A 20453-nucleotide genomic window follows, 5' to 3' on the forward strand; every position below is an offset into this window, starting at 1 on the left:
GGAAAGGGAGGTGCTTGGCAAAATATTTGTGTGTGTTTGTGTGTGTGCGCGCGCAAAAAACCCCCTCTGGAAATTGCCACCATTTATGCCATGCGACCATTTCCTGCATTGAGAGAAAAAGATGGCTGCCCCCAATTTACGATTATGGTGCAGAATCAGGAGAAATGGACTTTAGGCTGAAATGTCTTCTGCCTCCCACACATACCTTTGTTAGATGGTGGAACTGCAGGTCAGTGGTGGAATACAGTCTCTGCCGTGTCTCAGTTCTCCAAAGGACCATTGACCATGGGTAGGCAAACTAAAGCCTGGGGGCCGGATCTGGCCCAATCGCCTTCTAAATCCGGCCCGCGGATGGTCAGGGAATCTGCATGTTTTTACATGAGTAGAATGTGTTCTTTTATTTAAAATGCATCTCTGGATTATTTGTGGGGCATAGGAATTCGTTCATATATTTTTTAAAAAATATAGTCCGGCCCCCAACAAGGTCTGAGTGACAGTGGACCGGCCCCCTGCTGGAAAAATTTGCTGACCCCTGCCATAGACCGTGGTTGAGTGCCTGGAACTCCTTGGAAACTTGCTGCAGCTCAGCAGAGAGTGCGTGTGGCACCTAACTTTTGTAACAATATGCTGCCTTATCTCCATGCCCTATCTAGATAATTACACGTAATGATACTTTTATAATATTGTTTTCGTGCATGAGGATAGTTAATTACATTTAAGGTCAGTAACTGGCTGTCGTATTGGGGCTATGCGTTCCCTAGAAATACTTTCCAAGTAACTAGGGATATACTTGCATAATAATACCATCATTAGATTGCAGCAACCCACAAGCAGCACCCACAAGATCATCAGACCATGATACGAACACTCCCCTTTGCCCTATAAATACAAGGACCTTTCCAGCACCTCTCCATCCTGCCGTCTCCTGACACCCCATCCAATTGTTCAGTCATGAAGATCTTTGCCTTCCTTACAGCTGTTCTCTTCTTTGTGCTGATGGCTGCTCCAGGTGAGTTTCCAATTGATAGTCCCCAAATGTGGACTTTGGGAGGGTATGTAGCTGGACCACCAATGGGCTCCTAGGTGTCTTGGGACTCCAAGTCCCATCAGCCTCAGTCAGCATAGCCACAGCCCAGTCCGGGAGGGTGGGAGGTTGGGATAGTCCAACAACAACTGGAGACCCATAGTTTGCCTGTACCTGCTCTATAGGAACCAGGCGAGTAAGTAATATTTCCATATCTTAGATAGGGAGCCCTTACTCCCATGAGGACAGTCCCAGGAGATCAACATTCTCCAGCTCAAGCATGCCTTACAGTTAATAAATTTCCACTCTTTCCCCATTGTGCATAAGACAAATCTTGCATTTTCTTAGTTCTGTAACCACCCAGAGTGTAGTGCTTTGATTGATTGATTGATTTGATTTATATATTGCCCTTCATCATAAGGTCTCAGGGTGGTTCACAGAATAAAATACAGGATAAAAACAAGTAAATAATTAAAATCAAACCGGCAAAACAATAAGCCTCCCCACATGTCCATTTAAAAGGCTGTAGGATATTAATCAGCCAAAGGCCTGGTTGAAGATGAACGTTTTTGCCTGGTGCCTAAAACTACATAAAGGTAAAGGGACCCCTGACCATTAGGTCCAGTCGTGACTGACTCTGGGGTTGTGGCGCTCATCTCACTTTACTGGTCGAGGGAGCAGCCGTACAGCTTCCGGGTCATGTGGCCAGCATGACAAAGCCGCTTCTGGCAAACCAGAGCAGTGCACGTAAACGCCGTTTATCTTCCCGCCGGAGCGGAACCTATTTATCTACTTGCACTTTGATGTGCTTTTGAACTGCTAGGTTGGCAGGAGCAGGGACTGAGCAACGGGAGCTCACCCCGTCGCGGGGATTCGAACCTGCCGACCTTCTGATCGGCTGTAGCACCTTGCTTGTGGTTAACGCTTAGCTGGAATGAAATATTCAACGCAGCAATAGAGAAATTAAAATAATAATTTATTTGTCAGACAAATAAATGAGAGACACAGTGGTATATGGTTACCAAAGCTCTGCCCTTTCTGCCCTGATGGCCACCACTTATATTCCCTCAGCCCAGCCCCCTTGCTCCTCCTTTGGCTGCCTCTGTCCAATCAGCCTGGTTGAAATTCCTATTGGCTGTTTGCTAGAACCAATCATAAAAGATACACCCATTTCGTATTACCTTTTATGGGAGACAAAGAGCTATATTTCCTTCTATCTATAAATGGCAGACAAGTAGTCATATATCTTACATTTACCTCGACCAGGCACCTTAATTACCAGATAACCTTTGGCCCCTCTTGCCCTATTCCCTGCAAAACAGATGGCTAATGGTTCTAATTTTATCTTAAACAGAGATCTTGGGTTCACCTTCTCACACACCATCTATGAAAGATCTCCTTCTTTGGAGGTCTTTAAGCAGAGGCTCGACAACCATATGTCAGGAGTGCTCTGATGGTGTTTCCTGCTTGGCAGGGGGTTGGACTCGATGGCCCTTGTGGTCTCCTCCAACTTTATGATTCTATGATTCTATGAAATAAGAATCTAACATAAGAATCTAACATTTCTTACTTTCTAAATCCTTTGCATAATTACATTTAAGCCAATATATTTCATACACAACATATATAGTTGGGAAAGGGGCACTCAAGTTCAGTATGAGAGGAAAGATGTGGGGCTTGCACCCACATGTTACAGGCTGGTGTACACCTGTTCAGTTTTCTGGCCAGCCAGATATGGGCCCTTCTATTATTTTGGCTACTGTCCTGTTGGCACTCAGCAGCTAAGTCTGCTATTAGCTGGAGTGGTGATGAAAATGCAGTTCTTTTATTTCTTTTGGTATAGCACTCGTGCAGCCAAAGACAATTGGTGATTGTTATCTTGACGGTGGCAGCTGCCACCATTCTTGCCCACACCATACGAGACAAACTGGAGAGTGTGCACGTCATGTACGTTGCTGCCAATAAGGGGTAAGGATTCTAGAAAAAGTGTTTGTCCTATTTTGAGCATTGTTTTGTCTGTTGGTTCTCTCTATATAAGCCTGTATGGAGCAGCCTCAGTCTAAGCCAGAATCACAGCTAGCTTTTAATAAATATCAATGTATCCCACAGGGAATAAGAACAGCATATTTTTTTTCTGTTCAACACATGAAATATACTCAAGAGTCGAGAGTGGATTTCATGCTCTTTATTCAGCTCATAGTAGTGATGAGGAATGAATGTTCCCCCAAAATACCTGCTTTATATACATTATTTACACAATGGGTGAATTCTGGGATTCTCCTGTAGGCCAATCAGGTTGTGGATTCACTTCCACCTGGAGCTGGATTGGGTGGCTCCTGTGGACCAATCATACTGCTGCATTGCTCTAGGACCAATCAGACTGCTGCATTCTGAATCCTATTGTTCTAGGACCAATCAGACTGCTGCATTTTGGATCCTATTCAACTCAGTACATAACAACACAATAAGCAGGGATGCTGCTAACTAGAAAGAAAAATAGATTGGTGTGTTCTTGTGCCTGTAACAGATGTTGAAGATATCAAATATTGTGCAGTTTGAAGCGACTGGAAGCAGAAGAACTCACTCCTTTGGAAGGGAAGCATTGTCCAGACCCATGAAAACATTATTCAAAGTTTTACTGGCAGAACTTTCTTTAAAACAGAATTAAAACATCAAAAATATCCATTAAATATCTTGTGCTGGCCAGCACAGGTTCAGCATCTTGCAAAATATGATAATAATAATAAGCAAACCTCACCCTGCCCTCTCTCTCAGCTGCTTTGGAGCCTCCAGGCTCGCCCTTTGTTCAGGATGGCTATTTACTTGCATTGTTCTCCCAGTAGCACCCAGAGACCTCCATTTGCATCTGAGTTTGGGAGACAAAGAATCAGAGGCAACTCCTTTCAAAATCAAGAATGCAACCCAATACCTCTTGCATGCAGTGGCGTAGCGTGGGTTGTCAGCACCCGGGGCAAGGCAAGTAATTTGTGCCCCCTAACCCGTGGATTTGCGCCCCCTAACCCGTGGATTTGCGCCCCCTAACCTGTGGATTTGCCCTAACCCCAGATGTTGCGCCCGGTGCGGCCGGCCCCCCCTGCACCCCCCACGCTACGCCACTGCTTGCATGTTCCCAGGTTTACAACCCTCACATGTTAGCTACCAGAGAACAACAGTCAGTTTGTTAATCATCAACTCTGCAAGGAGCTCGGAGTTATTTAGAAAACTCTTTTGGAAAACCCCCAGTGTTAGCAATACACTTTTGGGTATTTTCCATTTTAAACCTCCATCAATACATATACATCTTTCATTTCTGTGTGAATTAAACCATTATACTTAACAGCAGATGCCTCATTTGTATGAATCACAAGCTGTCCTTCTTCACTGACTGCCTCAACACTTCATCAATGAAGGATGCTTGGAGGAGAAATTGACTCACTGTGAGTTGATGATGCTTTCTGAAATATTGGTGCTAAACTGCAGCACAGAGGCGCAAGACTGGTATATTTCTAGCTATTCTGTATTTTTAATGAGGAAGCGACAAATCACCTTGCTCAGAAGTTATTCAGATCAGGAGATGCTGACCTGTGCTTCTCCAGATGTTCTCAGCTTACAGATCTCCATCACCTTTGACAATTTCTTATGTTGGGGCCAATGGTGGAGTTGAGTTCAACAATATCTGGAGGACCACAGGTTCGCGACCTCTGATTTAAATAAAATAACTATACACCCTTTCTTTATATTTATGTATATGCTCCTTGTTTTGATTTGTTTGTGTTAAGTTTTTAGATCTTTATTATCTACATAATATTAACTGTAAGGCATGCTTGAGCTTGAGAATGCTGATCTCCTGGGACTGTCCTCATGGGAGTAAGGGCTCCCTATCTAAGACATGGAAATATTACTTACTAGCCTGGTTCCTATAGAGCAGGTACAGGCAATCTATGGGTCTCCAGTTGTTGCTGGACTCTCCCAACCTCCCACCCTCCCAGACTGGGCTGTGGCTATGCTGACTGAGGCTGATGGGAATTGGATTCCCAAGACATCTAGGAGCCCATTGGTGGTCCACCATACAGCAGAGCATGGAACCAGCAGCTACATCCCCTCCCCAAGTCCACATTTGTGGATCATCAATTGAAAACTCACCTGGAGCAGCCATCAGCACAAAGAAGAGAACAGCTGTAAGGAAGGCAAAGATCCTCATGATTGAACAATTGAATGGGGTGTCAGGAGACGGCAGGATGGAGAGGTGCTTGAAAGGTCCTTGTATTTATAGGGCAAAGGGGAGTGTTCATATCATGGTATGAAGATCTTGTGGGTGCTGCTTGTTGTGGGTTGCTGCAATCTAATGATGGTATTATTTTGCAAGTATATCCCTAGTTACTTTGGAAAGTATTTCTAGGAAATGCATAGCCTTAATACAACAGCCAGTTGTTGACCTTAAAGGTAATTAACTATCCTCACGTACGAAAACAATATTTTAAAAATTTGATTACGTGTAATTATCTAGATAGGGCATGGAGATAAGGCAGCATATTGTTACAAAAGTTAGGTGCCACCCCTACTCTCTGCTGAGCTGCAGCAAGTTTCCAGGCACTCAACCAGGGTCTATGGCAGGCGTCAGCAAATTTTTCCAGCAGGGGGCCGGTCCACTGTCACTCAGACCTTGTTGGGGGCCGGACTATATTTTGGAAAAAAATATATGAACGAATTCCTGTGCCCCACAAATAATCCAGAGATGCATTTTAAATAAAAGGACACATTCTACTCATGTAAAAACATGCAGATTCCCTGACCATCCGCGGGCCGGATTTAGAAGGCGATTGGGCCGGATCCGGCCCCCAGGCTTTAGTTTGCTTACCCATGGTCAATGGTCCTTTGGAGAACTGAGACACAGCAGAGACTGTATTCCACCACTGACCTGCAGTTCCACCATCTAACAAAGGTATGTGTGGGAGGCAATTTTAGTTTCTTTCCTGGTCCCTCCTGCTGACCCATTCATTCAACAACCATGCAGATTTGCTTGCACAAAGCCGAGTTTAGAGTATTGGCCCCTCTACATTGGCTTTGGTTTTGGTTTCTTTGCAGATATATCCTGCAACATGTCAATAGTTCATTGGTGGTGGGTTTATACCGGACCATCCATGCATCATTCCACCTTATACTTCCAGAATTTAAGCCTCTCTACACTGCATTCACCCTTCTACTTGTGACCCCCACTCTCCTGTTCTAGCTGTATAAAGGTAAAGGGACCCCTGACCATTACGTCCAGTGGCCAACTCTGGGGTTGCAGAGCTCATCTTGTTTTATTGGCCGAGGGAGCCGGCGTACAGCTTCCGGGTCATGTGGCCAGCATGACTAAGCCGCTTCTGGCGAACCAGAGCAGCACACGGAAACGCCATTTACCTTCCCGCCAGAGCTGTACCTATTTATCTACTTGCACTTTGACGTGCTTTCGAACTGCTAGGAGCAGGGACTGAGCAACGGGAGCTCACCCCGTTGCAGGGATTCGAACTGCCGACCTTCTGATCAGCAAGTCCTAGGCTCTGTGGTTTAACCCACAGCGCCACCAGCTGTATGGGTTTTGCTAATTGTTGGGGGGGATTTTGGGGAGGGACACCAATCAGCCTATGTCTCCTCTTTTTTTGCCAACTTTACACTGTTATCTGTATGACTGGAGTGGTGCTTAAGAATTTGGCTTCTTGACATTTGGTCTGGGTGGCTGGGTAGACTTAAGAAACTATCAGATTAATATCTGAGCCGGTTTGGGCTTTGGCCTATCAGGTGCATCAGGGTGAATGTGGGTCAGCTGGGCCATGTTACATGTTATGATTGGCTTATTTGTCAAACCTTGCTGCATGCGTCATGAAATGGGATTGATTAGATCAGCCTATTATCCCAGCTCACTTGCCCAGTCTTGTTTGATTGGGCAATAGGTTTCTTTATGTTGATCAACAGATCCTCTTTTAATGTTTTAATAAGTATAACCTGTTACGGTCAAACCTCGGTTCACGAACGGCTTCATTTTGAAACGCTTTGGCTTCTGAGCACCAAAAAGCCAGATGTAAATGCTCCGGTTTTCAAACATTTTTTGGAACCCAAACGTCTGTCACAGCTTCTGCTTGAGTGCAAGAAGCTCTTGCAACCAATTGGAAGCCGCACCTTGATTGTCGAACGTTTTGCAAGTTGAATGGTCTTCCAGAACAGAAGACCCATATTTGGTTTGCCTCACGTCGTCTTTCAGTGTGATGGCAATGCTACCATCTGGAGGCAAGATTCCAGCACAACAAAAATGGGGGGGGGGCTGTCAAGCAGGAGATCGCTTTCCTGAGCCGCCCCTTCAAGCTTCTAATAACACACATAGGCACCGAATGGGTTATCAGGTTTTACTGAGTTCTCTGGCACCAGCTACAGACATCAAACGGCAGTCTAATCTACGACGTGCTCTCTCCCTCCTCTCGGCAAGTTAACTTGAAGATTTATGGGGCCAAGGAAGACTGGCAGCCTGATTTTAATGTATTCTTAAGCTTTGTTGGTGCTGGAGGAGACTCTTGAGAGTCCCATGGACTGCAAAAAGATCAAACGCATCCATTCTTAAGGAAATCAGCCCTGAGTGCTCACAGGAAGGACAGATCCTGAAGCTGAGGCTCCAATCCTTTGGCCACCTCATGAGAAGAGAAGACTCCCTGGAAAAGACCCTGATGTTTGTAGTGATCAGCTGGGATTGCTGTGAGGAATTATAACAAATATAGAGTAAGCCATCTGTGTCAGCAATGAAAGCATTGCGTTGACTGGGTTTAAACTATTTTGATATGATTCTTGATCAATCCACACTTCTGTATATTTCTCACCTGCGGGGTATGCATGCTAATTAGTGCTGTAGTGTAACTTTGTTCCCATGTGGGGTTTGATGAAATGCTCAGAGGAAATATGATTGGTTCTCATGAGCACTGTGTGAAGGATTCTTTTGTTAATAAAATGGCCTGGTTAGGGGTGTGGTTTTACGCACTTCCTCCGAGAGGCGTGCCGGTCAAAGCCTCGTGTCTTATTTTAATCAGGGTCCGGTCCTTTCCTTTGGCCTCAGAATGCAACAGATGTTGGGAAAGATGGAGGGCACAAGGAGAAGGGGGTGACAGAGGATGACATGGTTGGACAGTGTTCTCGCAGCCCGCAGTATGAGTTTGACCAAACTGCGGGAGGCAGTGGAAGACAGAAGTGCCTGGCGTGCTCTGGTCCATGGGGTCACGAAGAGTCAGACACAACTAAATGACTAAACAACAAATCTTTATTGGAAGCTGCCCAGAGTGGCTGGGGAAACCCAGCCAGATGGGTGGGGGTACAAGTAAATTATCATCATCATCATCATCTGCTCCAATTTTGGGGACAAATTGTTACCACCTGCCTGAGGGGCCCCACCCAGCGATACTTGCTGACAGAATCACTACTTCATGACAACAACAACTCCCTGGAACATTTTCATAACCTCCAACCTTCCTTAGGTCAAAATAGGGAGGGTATGCTATCCTTTCGATGTCTGTTTTTCCACCCCTGGCATTCTCACTTCCCCCCCCCCCATCTGACTCTCATTGACCCCTCCCCTTTTTTCTGTCCCCCCAGCCCCCCCTACAGAGCATTTCCTACCAAAGGGAGGGCAAGTGCCACCACCAGTACACCAACAGGGCACAGAGCACATGCCCCCCATCCCTCAGAGAAACCCCCTTAATCCTGGTTTTATTTTATTTTATTCTTCTGCAGATTTACAAGAAGAAAAGCACACGTGGAAAAACAATGAATGAATAGAAATTCGTTCCCTCTCCCCATCTCTCTTCTGCCCCAATCTTATACTGTATCCAACATTAATGTCTCACGCCGAATGTAACTGATCTTGTTGAAAAGACATGAAAATAGAGGTGATGCATGCAGTTTTGTAACCCAAGAACATCTTTAATAAAAATTATTAAGAAAGAAAGAAAGAAAGAAAGAAAGAAAGAAAGAAAGACATCAATGCATAAATTATTATTATTAATATTCTTTGTTGATTAAAATATTTGCATGTCTATACAAATATTATGTACTATCTCTGAACAGGTAGAAAAAAGAAAATAATATAAAATAGAAAATTTATAAAGAAAGAGAAAAGGAAAAAATAAAGAAGTAGCAGAGATAAGAAACAAATAAAAAAAAGACAAAATTATTTACATAATAAAAGAACTCATCGACATAATTCTTCCCACCCTTCTCATTATACTGGTTGAAATAAAATTCTTTTTTACATAGGTTTACATTATATAATATCATTTCTTTCTGCTTTGATCTTTTTCTTTACAAATATCACTCAGTTTCTGCTAATATGGAGTTATTTGTACAATAAAGTTTTACATAATTCTTAAATATTATCCATTCTCTAGTTGTTTCTTGTTTCGATATTCCTCAATGCATAAATTTTCAAGTGGGGCAAGACTGGACACAGACACACAAAGCGATTTTTGTTTTTTGTTTTTAATGATGACTCCACTCCCTCTTTCTTGTCCTCTGCCTGCCCTTCAGAGCCAGCAGGACTGGTCCTCGGCAGTCACAACCTCTCCTCCTCCTCACCTGCAGTCCAGCAGCCACTATGCCTAAGGGAAGAGGCCAGCAGAAGAGGCCAAGGAAAGGCAATGGGAGGCTCCTTCAAAGCTGCGGCCACTGCAGCCGCCACCCACAACAAGCGCTGATCCATCCTCCTCCTTGAGCTCTGCGGCACTGGCACTAGCAGGGGAAATAGGGACATTCCAGGATCAAATCAAAAGCCGGGAGAATAGCTTTCATAATCCCGGCACTCCCTGGAAAATCAGGACACTTGGAGGGTATGCATTTGTGGTATGGAAAGTAACAGGATTTCAGCAAGAAGCCACAGGGTTGGAAACAACTGATTGGAACTGATTGGCAACAACACAGCATTTCCCCCTTAAATTTTTACTGACATGAACAGTCCTGAAAGCAGGGTCACATATAATTGCCCTGGTACCACCCTGGGCACAGAACATCATGAATTCATAATTAAAAGAACACCCAAATAGTCTGTTAACCTGGTCTTGGTTGAGCATTCATTCTGATTTATTAGCAGGATGGTTGTATGACAAAGAGCTTTCATATCCTGCGTTCATCCTGATTTGCTGGATGAAGTCTTTACTCCTCTTCCTGTAAGTCACTTGTTCATCCCAGACTCTTAAATGCCTTTCCAGTTGAACATGTTTTGTTCTTCATTTACTGCAACTCCAGAACGTACCAGGAAACTACGGCTGTTAAGGGCCATGTCCTTAATGTGTGCATTATTTAGGCAATATGGGTATGGTGATGTCCTATCCGGTGGTTAGTTCCAGCTGTCAGTGGCTCAGTGGGTGAGAGCTCAGTCCCAATATTTGCATGTTCATTGGAATAGGCTCCAGGAGTCTATGCAACTGAAGACACCCTGTTGTGTACACATTGTACCCCCTGCAGCACAACACACCTCATTCCTTGCTAGAGATTGGATGCTGGCCAGCATCTTCAGGCCACCTAAACTGGAAAATCATGGCATCAATATTTTTATGAAGTCAAAGGCCTTTATTCCCCTCAAAGCGTCTCAAGAGCTCATCACAGCAGGTCTCCAAATGGTCTGCTGTGAAAGTAGACTACAAAAACGTGCATTATTCGCACATTAGTGAATTATTCGCACATTAGTGGGGAAATTGCTTGTGAGAATGTGCATACCAGACAAAAAAATGTGTACAAAAATTCATCTGTTAGGAGAAACACGAAAATGTACAAATCTCCATGAAGATTTTTTTTAAGGCAAATATATGCAGAAATGCTGCAAACCAAACTTAAAATGCAACTAAGTGAAAATGAAATTGGCAAATACATACATCCCTAGGCTTAGCTATAGTCTGAGTTATGTTAGGGCATGGGACCTAATTCTTATAAGTGGAAATCAATGTCGAGGATGAAATGTTAGGTGAGTCATACAGATGTGTTCAGCTGCTTGGGCTGAAGATTATGGCATTTGATTTTGCTTCTGTCAGGCAGGGAAACAAAATATACATGCAGGAGGGAAAAACATGAATCTCTCTCCTCCCTCCATTGAAATGCTCAGCCTGCCCTTGAATGCGTTTGATGGGATTGTTTCAAAATCATAATCATTTCACCACGGAAGCATATGCCAGGAAAGTGAGCATTGCTTTGCATATTTGGAAATCAAGCTGAAAAAAAACAACACCCTGAATCCCTTCAGGCTATGACTGAGCCATTGTGCCAGGATATTTCTCTGGAGGAGGGCAGTGTCTATTTACTATTACATTCTAATGGATTGTTGAATATTCTTTTATTTGATATAACGTAAGTTGTTTATTTCAAAGTTATGCTTTTATTATGACTTCTTTGAATTCGATCAGACCGTTATCAGGTGTGTGATCTTTGCTGTCTGTTTTGTTGTTTCTTCAACTTGAAAATCGCCTTGTGTATCGCAATACGGAAAGACGGTGTGCAAATTTAAAGTGAAATGAAAAATAAGGGGGTGAAGAAGAAAAATCTTCAAAATGTCCAGCATTTAAAAAAGAGTTTCCTTTTTTAAAAACTCAAAATGGTTTGAGCTTGGGGCATACATTGGTACCTAGGGTTACAAACACCTTGAGTTACAAACACTTCGGGTTACAGACTCCGCTAACCCAGAGGTACCTCGGGTTGAAAACTTTACCTCAGGATGAGAACAGAAATTGTGCGGCGGCAGCAGGATGCCCCATTAGCTAAAGTGGTACCTCAGGTTAAGAACTGTTTCAGGTTAAGAACGGATCTCCGGAACGAATTAAGTTCGTAACCAGAGGTACTACTGTATATGGAGCCAGCTGTCAGTTTAGTTGCAAAGTCCTTCTTGTGAGGCAACAAGGTGTCAACAAACCCACCTTGCCCTCTTCCAATCCCGAATTGTGAAGCCAGCTGCATTGGCTATTTTGTAACATAGAGGTTACGGCCATGAATTATTTGTAGGTTGTCCTGAATCCAAAGATCAGTTAAGCCATGAACTGACCTGGCTAAAGCTATTATTTGTTAGTCTCAAGCATCCCCAACACCCATCTATGTTCCAGGGTTTAACTGCCTGATGTGGTTGCTATAATTTTTGGCCTCCCCTGCAAGGTTTTTTTTCAGTATTATGAGATTCTGTGTATATCCTCTGAGCAATTAGCAAAGGCTTCTATAAAGCTAAAGTATTGTTCCTAACAACAAAGATGTTTGGGGTTGTTTTTTTTGGAAGATGGCAACCTGCTGGTGCCTTCAATTGGAGTAGGCAATGTGACACCCTCAAAATGGTTGAGACCACAATTGTCATTAGCCTGCATCTATTAATTTCAGTTTTCCTCAGTTGCTCATTTTCCTTATCTTAAGATCAGTTCTCCAAACTGCTTTGCATTTCTTAAACGTCCTCATGAAAATTCATCAGCATTTAAATGCGCATTTTCCCCACTATGCAGATTTCTGTATGTAATCTTATCTAATATAGACATCCTTGCAGTGCAATTTTCCCTAATAACTGCATTTTTTGTAGACATAACTCAGCAAGAAAACCACATTGCAATATTCAGAGAAGTGTGAATTTCTCTACATCTGCACCCCGAAAAGATCTCTTTGACAATCTACTTCTTCAATACACAGACACACAAAAAACATAGATGCTCAAATATATTGTCTTTAATTATTTTTATTTAACTATCACCATAGAATCAGCTCCATTAAAAGCTGGAGGCAAATCAGAAGAGCATTACCATCAAATGTTCAAGCTACCCTAAATCCATGGTGAGTAGACAACATCTTGAGGTTATCTGCACCAAAGAGAAAAAACATTGTCAGATTCTGTAGTTTTTAATGTTGTATTACATAGATAATCAGGACTAAAAAGCTGAACGCATACATCTCAAAAACACAAACACATATTTAAATACAAAGAGAAAGAGGGGAAATATATTGATATGTTAAGGTAAAGGTAAAGGGACCCCTGACCATTAGGTCCAGTCGTGACCGACTCTGGGGTTGCAGCACTCATCTCGCTTTATTGGCCAAGGGAGCCGGCGTACAGCTTCCAGGTGATGTAGCCAGGATGACTAAGCTGCTTCTGGCGAACCAGAGCAGCGCACGGAAACGCCGCTTACCTTCCCGCCGGAGTGGTACCTATTTATCTACTTGCACTTTGACATGCTTTCGAACTGCTAGGTTGGCAGAAGCAGGGACTGAGCAACGGGATCTCACCCCGTCGTGGGGATTCGAACCGCCGATCTTCTAATCAGCAAGCCCTAGGATCTGTGGTTTAACCCACAGCACCACCCGCATCCCTATATTGATACGTTATTTAGCCTTAAAATGAGATGGGGATCTTCTAGCCTGCCAGATGTTGTTAGACTCTTCCTCCCGATGGCCCCAACAGCCAGCATGGCAGGGAGACAAGGGTGATGGAAGAGTTGGAAACTGGCAACATCTGGAAAAACACAGATCAGCCTCTTCTGCTTTGAATACGTTTTCACCAGCAGAATTTGTTGTTTCCTCATTAAAGATACAGAATAACTTGAAATTTCTATCGACCCCTCCTCTAAACTTAATACACTATGTCAAGGCCAATAAAATTTTTTAATGGGGGGATAGTGATTGAAAGGCTTTAGCTACCCACTGGTTCTGCACATGTTAAGCTTAGCATGACCAAAAGCAATTCATTCTGATTTCTGGTTCTGCCAGTCTTCAGGAAGCCCCAATTTCTTTCAAAAAAGCTGGATGTTAGCATGTATTTCCTAAGGAAAGCATCAGCAACTGCAAATGCTAAGCCATAGCAGGGCCTGGAAGAAATACTGGGGCAGAATTGGGGATTGGAGGGGAAACTATCCCTTGGAAAAGTCTTGAAAACACCTCCATTTCTATATTAACTATTTCACAATGATTTGGACCATTTTGCTTTCCTGCATATCATAAACAGAAGAACAGGAGAGAGAGATAGTTGCCCAGGTGACAGACTCAGCCTCTATGGTACAGCTCAGCATTTCAGAAAACATCACCAACACACAGTGGGCCAAGTTCATAGGCTCTTCCAGCATGGATGGAATTGAGGTGGGAACCTAACAGCCTATGAAGAAGCATGTAGAAGTTCTGGATGAGTCATTTCTTGGCCCCAGCATCTTCTACAGATCAGGCACATGTAACAGGCACAAGAACATGCCAAGCTATTTTTTCACTCTGGCCAGCAGTATTGCTACTTATTGCGTTGTGTATACAAATATGCTATTCTTATTCTCCTGCCGGATACATTAAGGTAAAGGACCCTGACTGTTAGGTCCAGTCGTGACTGACTCTGGGGTTGCGGCGCTCATCTCGCTTTATTGGCTGAGGGAGCCGGTGTACAGCTTCCGGGTCATGTGGCCAGCATGTCTAAGCCACTTCTGGCGAACCAGAGCAGCACACGGAAACGCCATTTACCTTCCCGCCGGAGCGGTACCTATTTATCTACTTGCACTTTGACGTGCTTTCGAACTGCTAGGTTGGCAGGAGCAGGGACTGAGCAACGGGAGCTCACCCCGTCGTGGGGATTCGAACAGCTGACCTTCTGATTGGCAAGCCCTAGGCTCTGTGGTTTAACCCACAGCGCCACATCCCAGCCGGATACATTAATATGTCTTAAAAGCCAGCCCGGGTTTTGGCTTGGACTGGGACTTCTCCAAATTGGCTTAGATAAAAAGAACCAATGGACAAAACAATCCTGACAACAGGACAGGAGATGCATCTAGAATTCTTACCTATCTTCTGCAGCACCATCTTTTTGGGTTACCACAATGTCCCTTATGATGTTTGCCTATTGGGCAAAAGCCATTATGGCAGCTGCCACCCATCCTGCGACATTCTGCCTCTGACGTCTGTGCAAGTGCTGTAGCAAAAGAAAGAACAAGTTGTGTTCTCATTGTCATTCCTGCTAATAGCAGACTCAGCTGGTGAGTGCCAATAGGACTGTAGCCAAATTAATAGAAGGGGCTGTGGCTGGAGCACTGGACAGGGGCACCCCAGCCTGCAACATGTGGGTGCAATTAATAATAATAATAATAATAATAATAATAATAATAATAATATCTTTATTGTCATTGCCCCCTCTCGGGGACAACGAAATTACTTGACTGCTCCATAAAAACACTAATTAAACAATACAGTATAGTACAGCAAGGAAGATTAGATGACTTTCAAAGTCCAGGCTTCCCATTCAGGGCCGAGATCGCTCTGGAGAAGAAGCTGTTCTTAAGACGGCTCGTTCTTGTCTTCATCGTCCTGTATCTCCGTCCCGACGGCAGGAGCTCGAATAGACAGTGACCAGGATGCGATGGATCTTTTACTATGTCCAGTGCCTTCCTATGGCACCTTGTGGCATAAATCTGCTCTAAGGTGGAGAGTGGGCAGCCAACAATGCTCTCTGCTGCCTTAACAACTCTGCACAACCCCATCCTGTCCTGGGTAGTACAGCTTCCGTACCACACACATAAGCCATAAGTGAGCATGCTCTCAATGGCACAGTGATAGAAGGCAAGCAGCACTTCCCACTTCCTCCCTCTCATACTGAACTTGGGTGACCCCTTCCCCTATTGGAAACCACCCCAATAATAAGGGAATTATTTCTGCACATTCAATGGACTTCCCAGGCACAGACATCTTTTTTATCACTTATTAATTCATTTATAAAGGAATCTATCCCAATATTTATATTTATATATATTAGGGCCATTTACATATAAATTTATATTTATACAGTGGAACCTTGGGTTGTGAACGTGACCCGTGCGGGAAGCATGTTCACAACCTGCAGCGTTCACAACCCGCAGCACCGCGTCTGCACACGCACGGGTCACGATTCGATGCTTCTGCGCATGCGCAAAGCACGATTTAGTGCTTCTGAGCATGCGCGAGCGCCGAAACCCAAAAGTAACCCGTTCCAGTACTTCTGGGTTCGGCGCGGTGCACAACCCGAAATCGCATAACCTGAAGCGTCTGTAACCCAAAGTACCACTATATATAAATATATATATCAGGGCCATTTACAAATATTGTATGTAAAATCATACAAGAAAAAAATGATATAAAAATGTTAAAATCAGAAAGCAGCTCATTGTTTTGGAGCAACGTATCCTTAACAGACTGACGCGGCTTCCGCTTGAGTGCAAGAAGCTCTTGCAATCAGAAGCCACGCCTCAGTTGTCAAACGTTTCGGAAATCGAATTGTCTTCCAGAATGGATTGTGTTCGACAACCGAGATTTGACTGTATTTTTAAATAAATAAATATTGTTACCTGGAGCAGCCATCAGCACAAAGAAGAGAACAGCTGTGAAAAGAGCAAAGATCTTCATGGCTGAAAAATTAGATAGCGTTTCAAGAGTTGACAGGATGTAGAGATGTTAGCATAGTCCTTGTATTTATAGGGCAAAGAGGAACGTGTCACAGCATGGCGTGGGTGCTTTGCTTTTGTTTTTGCTGCAGTTGGATATTAGCACGATTGTGCAAATATTTTCCTAGATAATTGGGAAAGGATTCATAAGGAAGTTACAGCCCAAAGTCAACAGCCTGTTATCTAGATATTGCATGTAATTATCTAGACAGGACCTGAAAGAGGTAGCAGGTGGTGTTGCCTTATGTGCTAGTTGATCTTCCAATTAGTTCAGTATTGCCTAGTTGGACTGAAATCAGCTGCCCAGATTTCCACATAGGAGTCTTCTCAGACCCTACCTGCATAAACCAGGGATTGAATTTAAGACCATTCCCCTGTGCAATGAATGTACCCCACCACTGACCCACCATCAAATAAAGGTGTGGTTGGGCCAGCAAGCATGAGGTATTTCAGCCTAATCTGCCCCGTGATGGTACATGGGAAAACCAGCATTTTCTCTCCACAACTGGTGGCGTGGCATAAACTGCTACCATTTCCAGATATTTTTTTTTTGCTAAAAACATTTTCTTGACCCCAGCAAGCAGCTGCTCCAAGCAGTTAGAAATCTCTTCTTCCCCATGTTGACATTTGGATTGGACCTGCCATGCTTATGAGCAGGCATAGGCAAACCCGGCCCGCCAGATGTTTGGAGACTACAGTTCCCCTCATCCCTAACCACTGGTCCTGTTCGCTAGGGATGATGGGAGTTGTAGTCCCAAAACATCTGGAGGGCCGAGTTTGCCTATGCCTGCTTATGAGCTTTACAAGACACCACTCATGTTCATGTAAGCAATAGCAGTGGTAGCAGCAGCAGCAGAGGAAGCTGCTTGGGCGCCTGCACAAATATTGTGCAGTTTGAAGCGACTGGAAGCAGAAGAACTAACTCCTTTGGAAGTGAAGCATTGTCCAGACCCATGAAAACATTATTCAAAGTTTTACTGGAAGAAGTTTCTTTAAAACAGAATTAAAATAACCATAAAATATATTGTGCTGTCCAGCACAGGTTCAGCATCTTGCAAAATATGAAAGAAATAATAAGCAAACCTCACCCCACTCTCTCTCTCTCGGCTGCTTTGCAGCCTCCAGGCTGTTTGCTCCCCTTTCCTTCAGGAGAGCCATTTACTTGCATTGTTCTCCCAGTAGCATCCAGAGAGACAGCTCCATTTGCATCTGAGTTTGGGAGACAAAGAGTCAGAGGCAACTCCTTTCAAAATCAAGAACGCAACCCAATAACTCTCACATGTTCCCAGGTTTACAACCCTCACATGTTAGCTACCAGAGAACAACAGTCAGTTCATTAACCATCAACTCTGCAAGGAGCTTGGAGATATTTAGAAAACTCTTGTTGAAAACCCCCAGTGTTAGCAATATACTTTTGGGTATTTTCCATTTTAAACCTTCATCAATACATATAAAAGGTAAAGGTAAAGGGACCCCTGACCATTAGGTCCAGTCGTAGCCGACTCTGGGGTTGCGGTGCTCATCTCGCTTTATTGGCCGAGGAAGTCGGCGTACAGCTTCCAGGTCATGTGGCTAGCATGACTAAGCCGCTTCTGGCAAACCAGAGCAGCGCACGGAAACGCCGTTTACCTTCCCGCCGGAGCGGTACCTATTTATCTACTTGCACTTTGACGTGCTTTCGAACTGCTAGGTTGGCAGGAGCAGGGACCGAGCAACGGGAGCTCACCCCGTCGTGGGGATTCAAACCGCCGACCTTCTGATCGGCAAGTCCTAGGCTCTGTGGTTTAACCCACAGCGCCACCCGCGTCCCTATACTTAACAACAGATGCCTCATTTGTATGAGTCACCAGCCGTGCTTCTTCACTGACTGCCTCAACACTTCATCAGTGAAGGATGCTTGGAGGAGCAATTGACTCACTATGGATTGATGATGCTTTCTGAAATATTGGTGCTGAACTGCAGCACAGAGCCGTAAGACTGGGAAGGCGACCCTATCACCTGGGCAACTTTATTGTGGTCTCTCGGTTATGATGTGCAACACAACAGGAAGGCAAAATGACCCAGATCTCTGTGACAGACATAATACAGAAGTGAAATGAAGGTGCATGAGGGCTTGTCCACTGGATATTCCACACAACACCCAATTCTGCCTCAAATTTTAGCATTTGTAGTTGGTGACGCTTTTGTCAGGGATTGGCTGCATACATCCAGGGGCGTATGGGGGGGGGCGGCGAGGGAGGCAGCATGCCCCACGTGTTACTCTGAGTACAGGGTGTCAAAATGGCAGGTGGCACTCACTGCGGGGCCTGCAGAGCACTAGAGACACGCATCTCCGGTGCCCGCAGGCTCCGCGCTGTCTGCCCACGCTGTCTCCCCCTAGCTGTAAGGTGGCTGAGGCCCACAGGACTGCTGCGCCACCATTCTACAGCTGGGGGGGGGGGGGGAGGCAGCAGGTAGACAGCAGAACTGCGCAGTTCTGCCCCACTCCACCCCAGGGGCTGTTTCACTCTGCCCCTGGGCACACTGCACCAGGTGCCCGGGAGCCTTCCTCTGCCGTTGCATACATCTAGCTTTTTGGGGTCATAGTTATGGGCTGTCTGAAGGCTAGTGGAAATAGTTTCAATGAACTGATTTCACTCTTACTAAATAACATCAAGAGTAAGAAGAACAGAACCACAGGAAAGCTTTTGTTTTAGCCATCAATATCTACCCCAATTAACAAATCCATTGTCTTGTTAACATTGATATTACATTTCAAGGAGGGGTGGGGATAAAAATGACTGGTATATTTCTAGCTATTCTGTATTTTTTTATGAGGAAGCGACAAATCACCTTGCTCAGAAGTTATTCAAATCAGGAGATGCTGATCTGTGCTTCTCCAGATGTTCTCAGCTTGCAGATCTCCTTCACCTTTGACAATTTCTTATGTTGGGGTCAATGGTGGAGTTGAGTTCAACAATATCTGGAGGACCACAGGTTCTCGACCTCTGATTTAAATAAAATAACTATGTGTTTCCACACCCTTTCTTTATATTTAAGTATGTGCTTCTGGTTTTGATTTATTTGTGTTAAGTTTTTAAATCTTTTCTATCTACATAATTCCACATTAAAGACTGCAGAATCTGAAAGTGTTTTTCTCTTTGCTGCAGATAATGCCACGGCTACTCACAGTGGATTCCAGCGTTACTTCCATGGCTTGAACCCTCATAGACCCAGCTTATTTCGCTCCACAATCCCTTCTCCTGATTTGCTGTGCTTTTAATGGAGCTGATGCTGTATCGAATTGTCCGTGTTAATTAAAAAAGCATGTATTCTAGCAGCTATATTATTGGTGCCTCTGTATTTTGGAGAAGTAGTTTGTGGAGGAGATTTTTTCACGGTGCATCCTAGGAAGACCCAGTCAGTAGAGCATGAGATTCTTAACCTCAGGGTTGCGGGGTTTGAACCCCACATCAGGCAAAACATTTCTTCATTTCAGGAGGTTGGACTAGATGACCCTTGTGGTCCCTTCCAACTCTACAAGTCTATGATTCTATGAGTTTACCTAAGGGACCAGCTACTTTTCCAAAGTTTGTCCTGCTAAGGTAGGGATGGACAACATGATACCTTCCTACCACCGCCATCATCTCTGATCATGTGCATGTAAGCACCACTTTTCTCCGATGAAAATAGCGACGTCCTATCTAATAATAATAATAATAATAATAATAATAATAATAATAGTAATAATAATAATAATAATAATAATACTCTGCCCATTAGGACGGTTCATAAAAAACTTTTTTTAAAAATGCCTGCTCCAAAGGTCTTATCTTACTACACTAGGGATTATATAGCTATATCTGAAATTTCATGCATTTCAGTTAATATCTTGACCCTCCTCTACGAAAATCGCTGTTTACTTGGCCGTTTTCCTATGTCGTAAAGGCTGAAATTTCAATTCAGTGGAGCAGGGTCAAGATATTAACTGATATGCATGAATATGATATGCCCCAGCCACCCTGGGTGGCTTCCAA

The 20453-nt window shown here is 44.0% G+C and overlaps 2 long non-coding RNA genes across 2 annotated transcripts; one reads left to right on the forward strand and one right to left on the reverse strand.

Moving 5' to 3' along the window:
- The first annotated feature begins 902 nt into the window (after positions 1 to 902).
- LOC310758792 lies at positions 903 to 19760 on the forward strand. Its single transcript, XR_014545909.1, has 3 exons — positions 903 to 1009; positions 2868 to 2992; positions 19587 to 19760. It is a non-coding gene; the product is annotated as an uncharacterized lncRNA (long non-coding RNA).
- Positions 12703 to 16486, reverse strand: LOC310758778. The gene is made up of 3 exons (XR_014545886.1): positions 16342 to 16486; positions 14809 to 14936; positions 12703 to 12855 (listed from the first exon to the last, which is right to left on the reverse strand). It is a non-coding gene; the product is annotated as an uncharacterized lncRNA (long non-coding RNA).
- Positions 19761 to 20453: the final 693 nt, after the last annotated feature.

This window comes from Podarcis filfolensis (assembly GCF_964270895.1).
Source record: "Podarcis filfolensis genome assembly, chromosome: 3".
Taxonomy (NCBI): Eukaryota; Metazoa; Chordata; class Lepidosauria; order Squamata; family Lacertidae; genus Podarcis; species Podarcis filfolensis.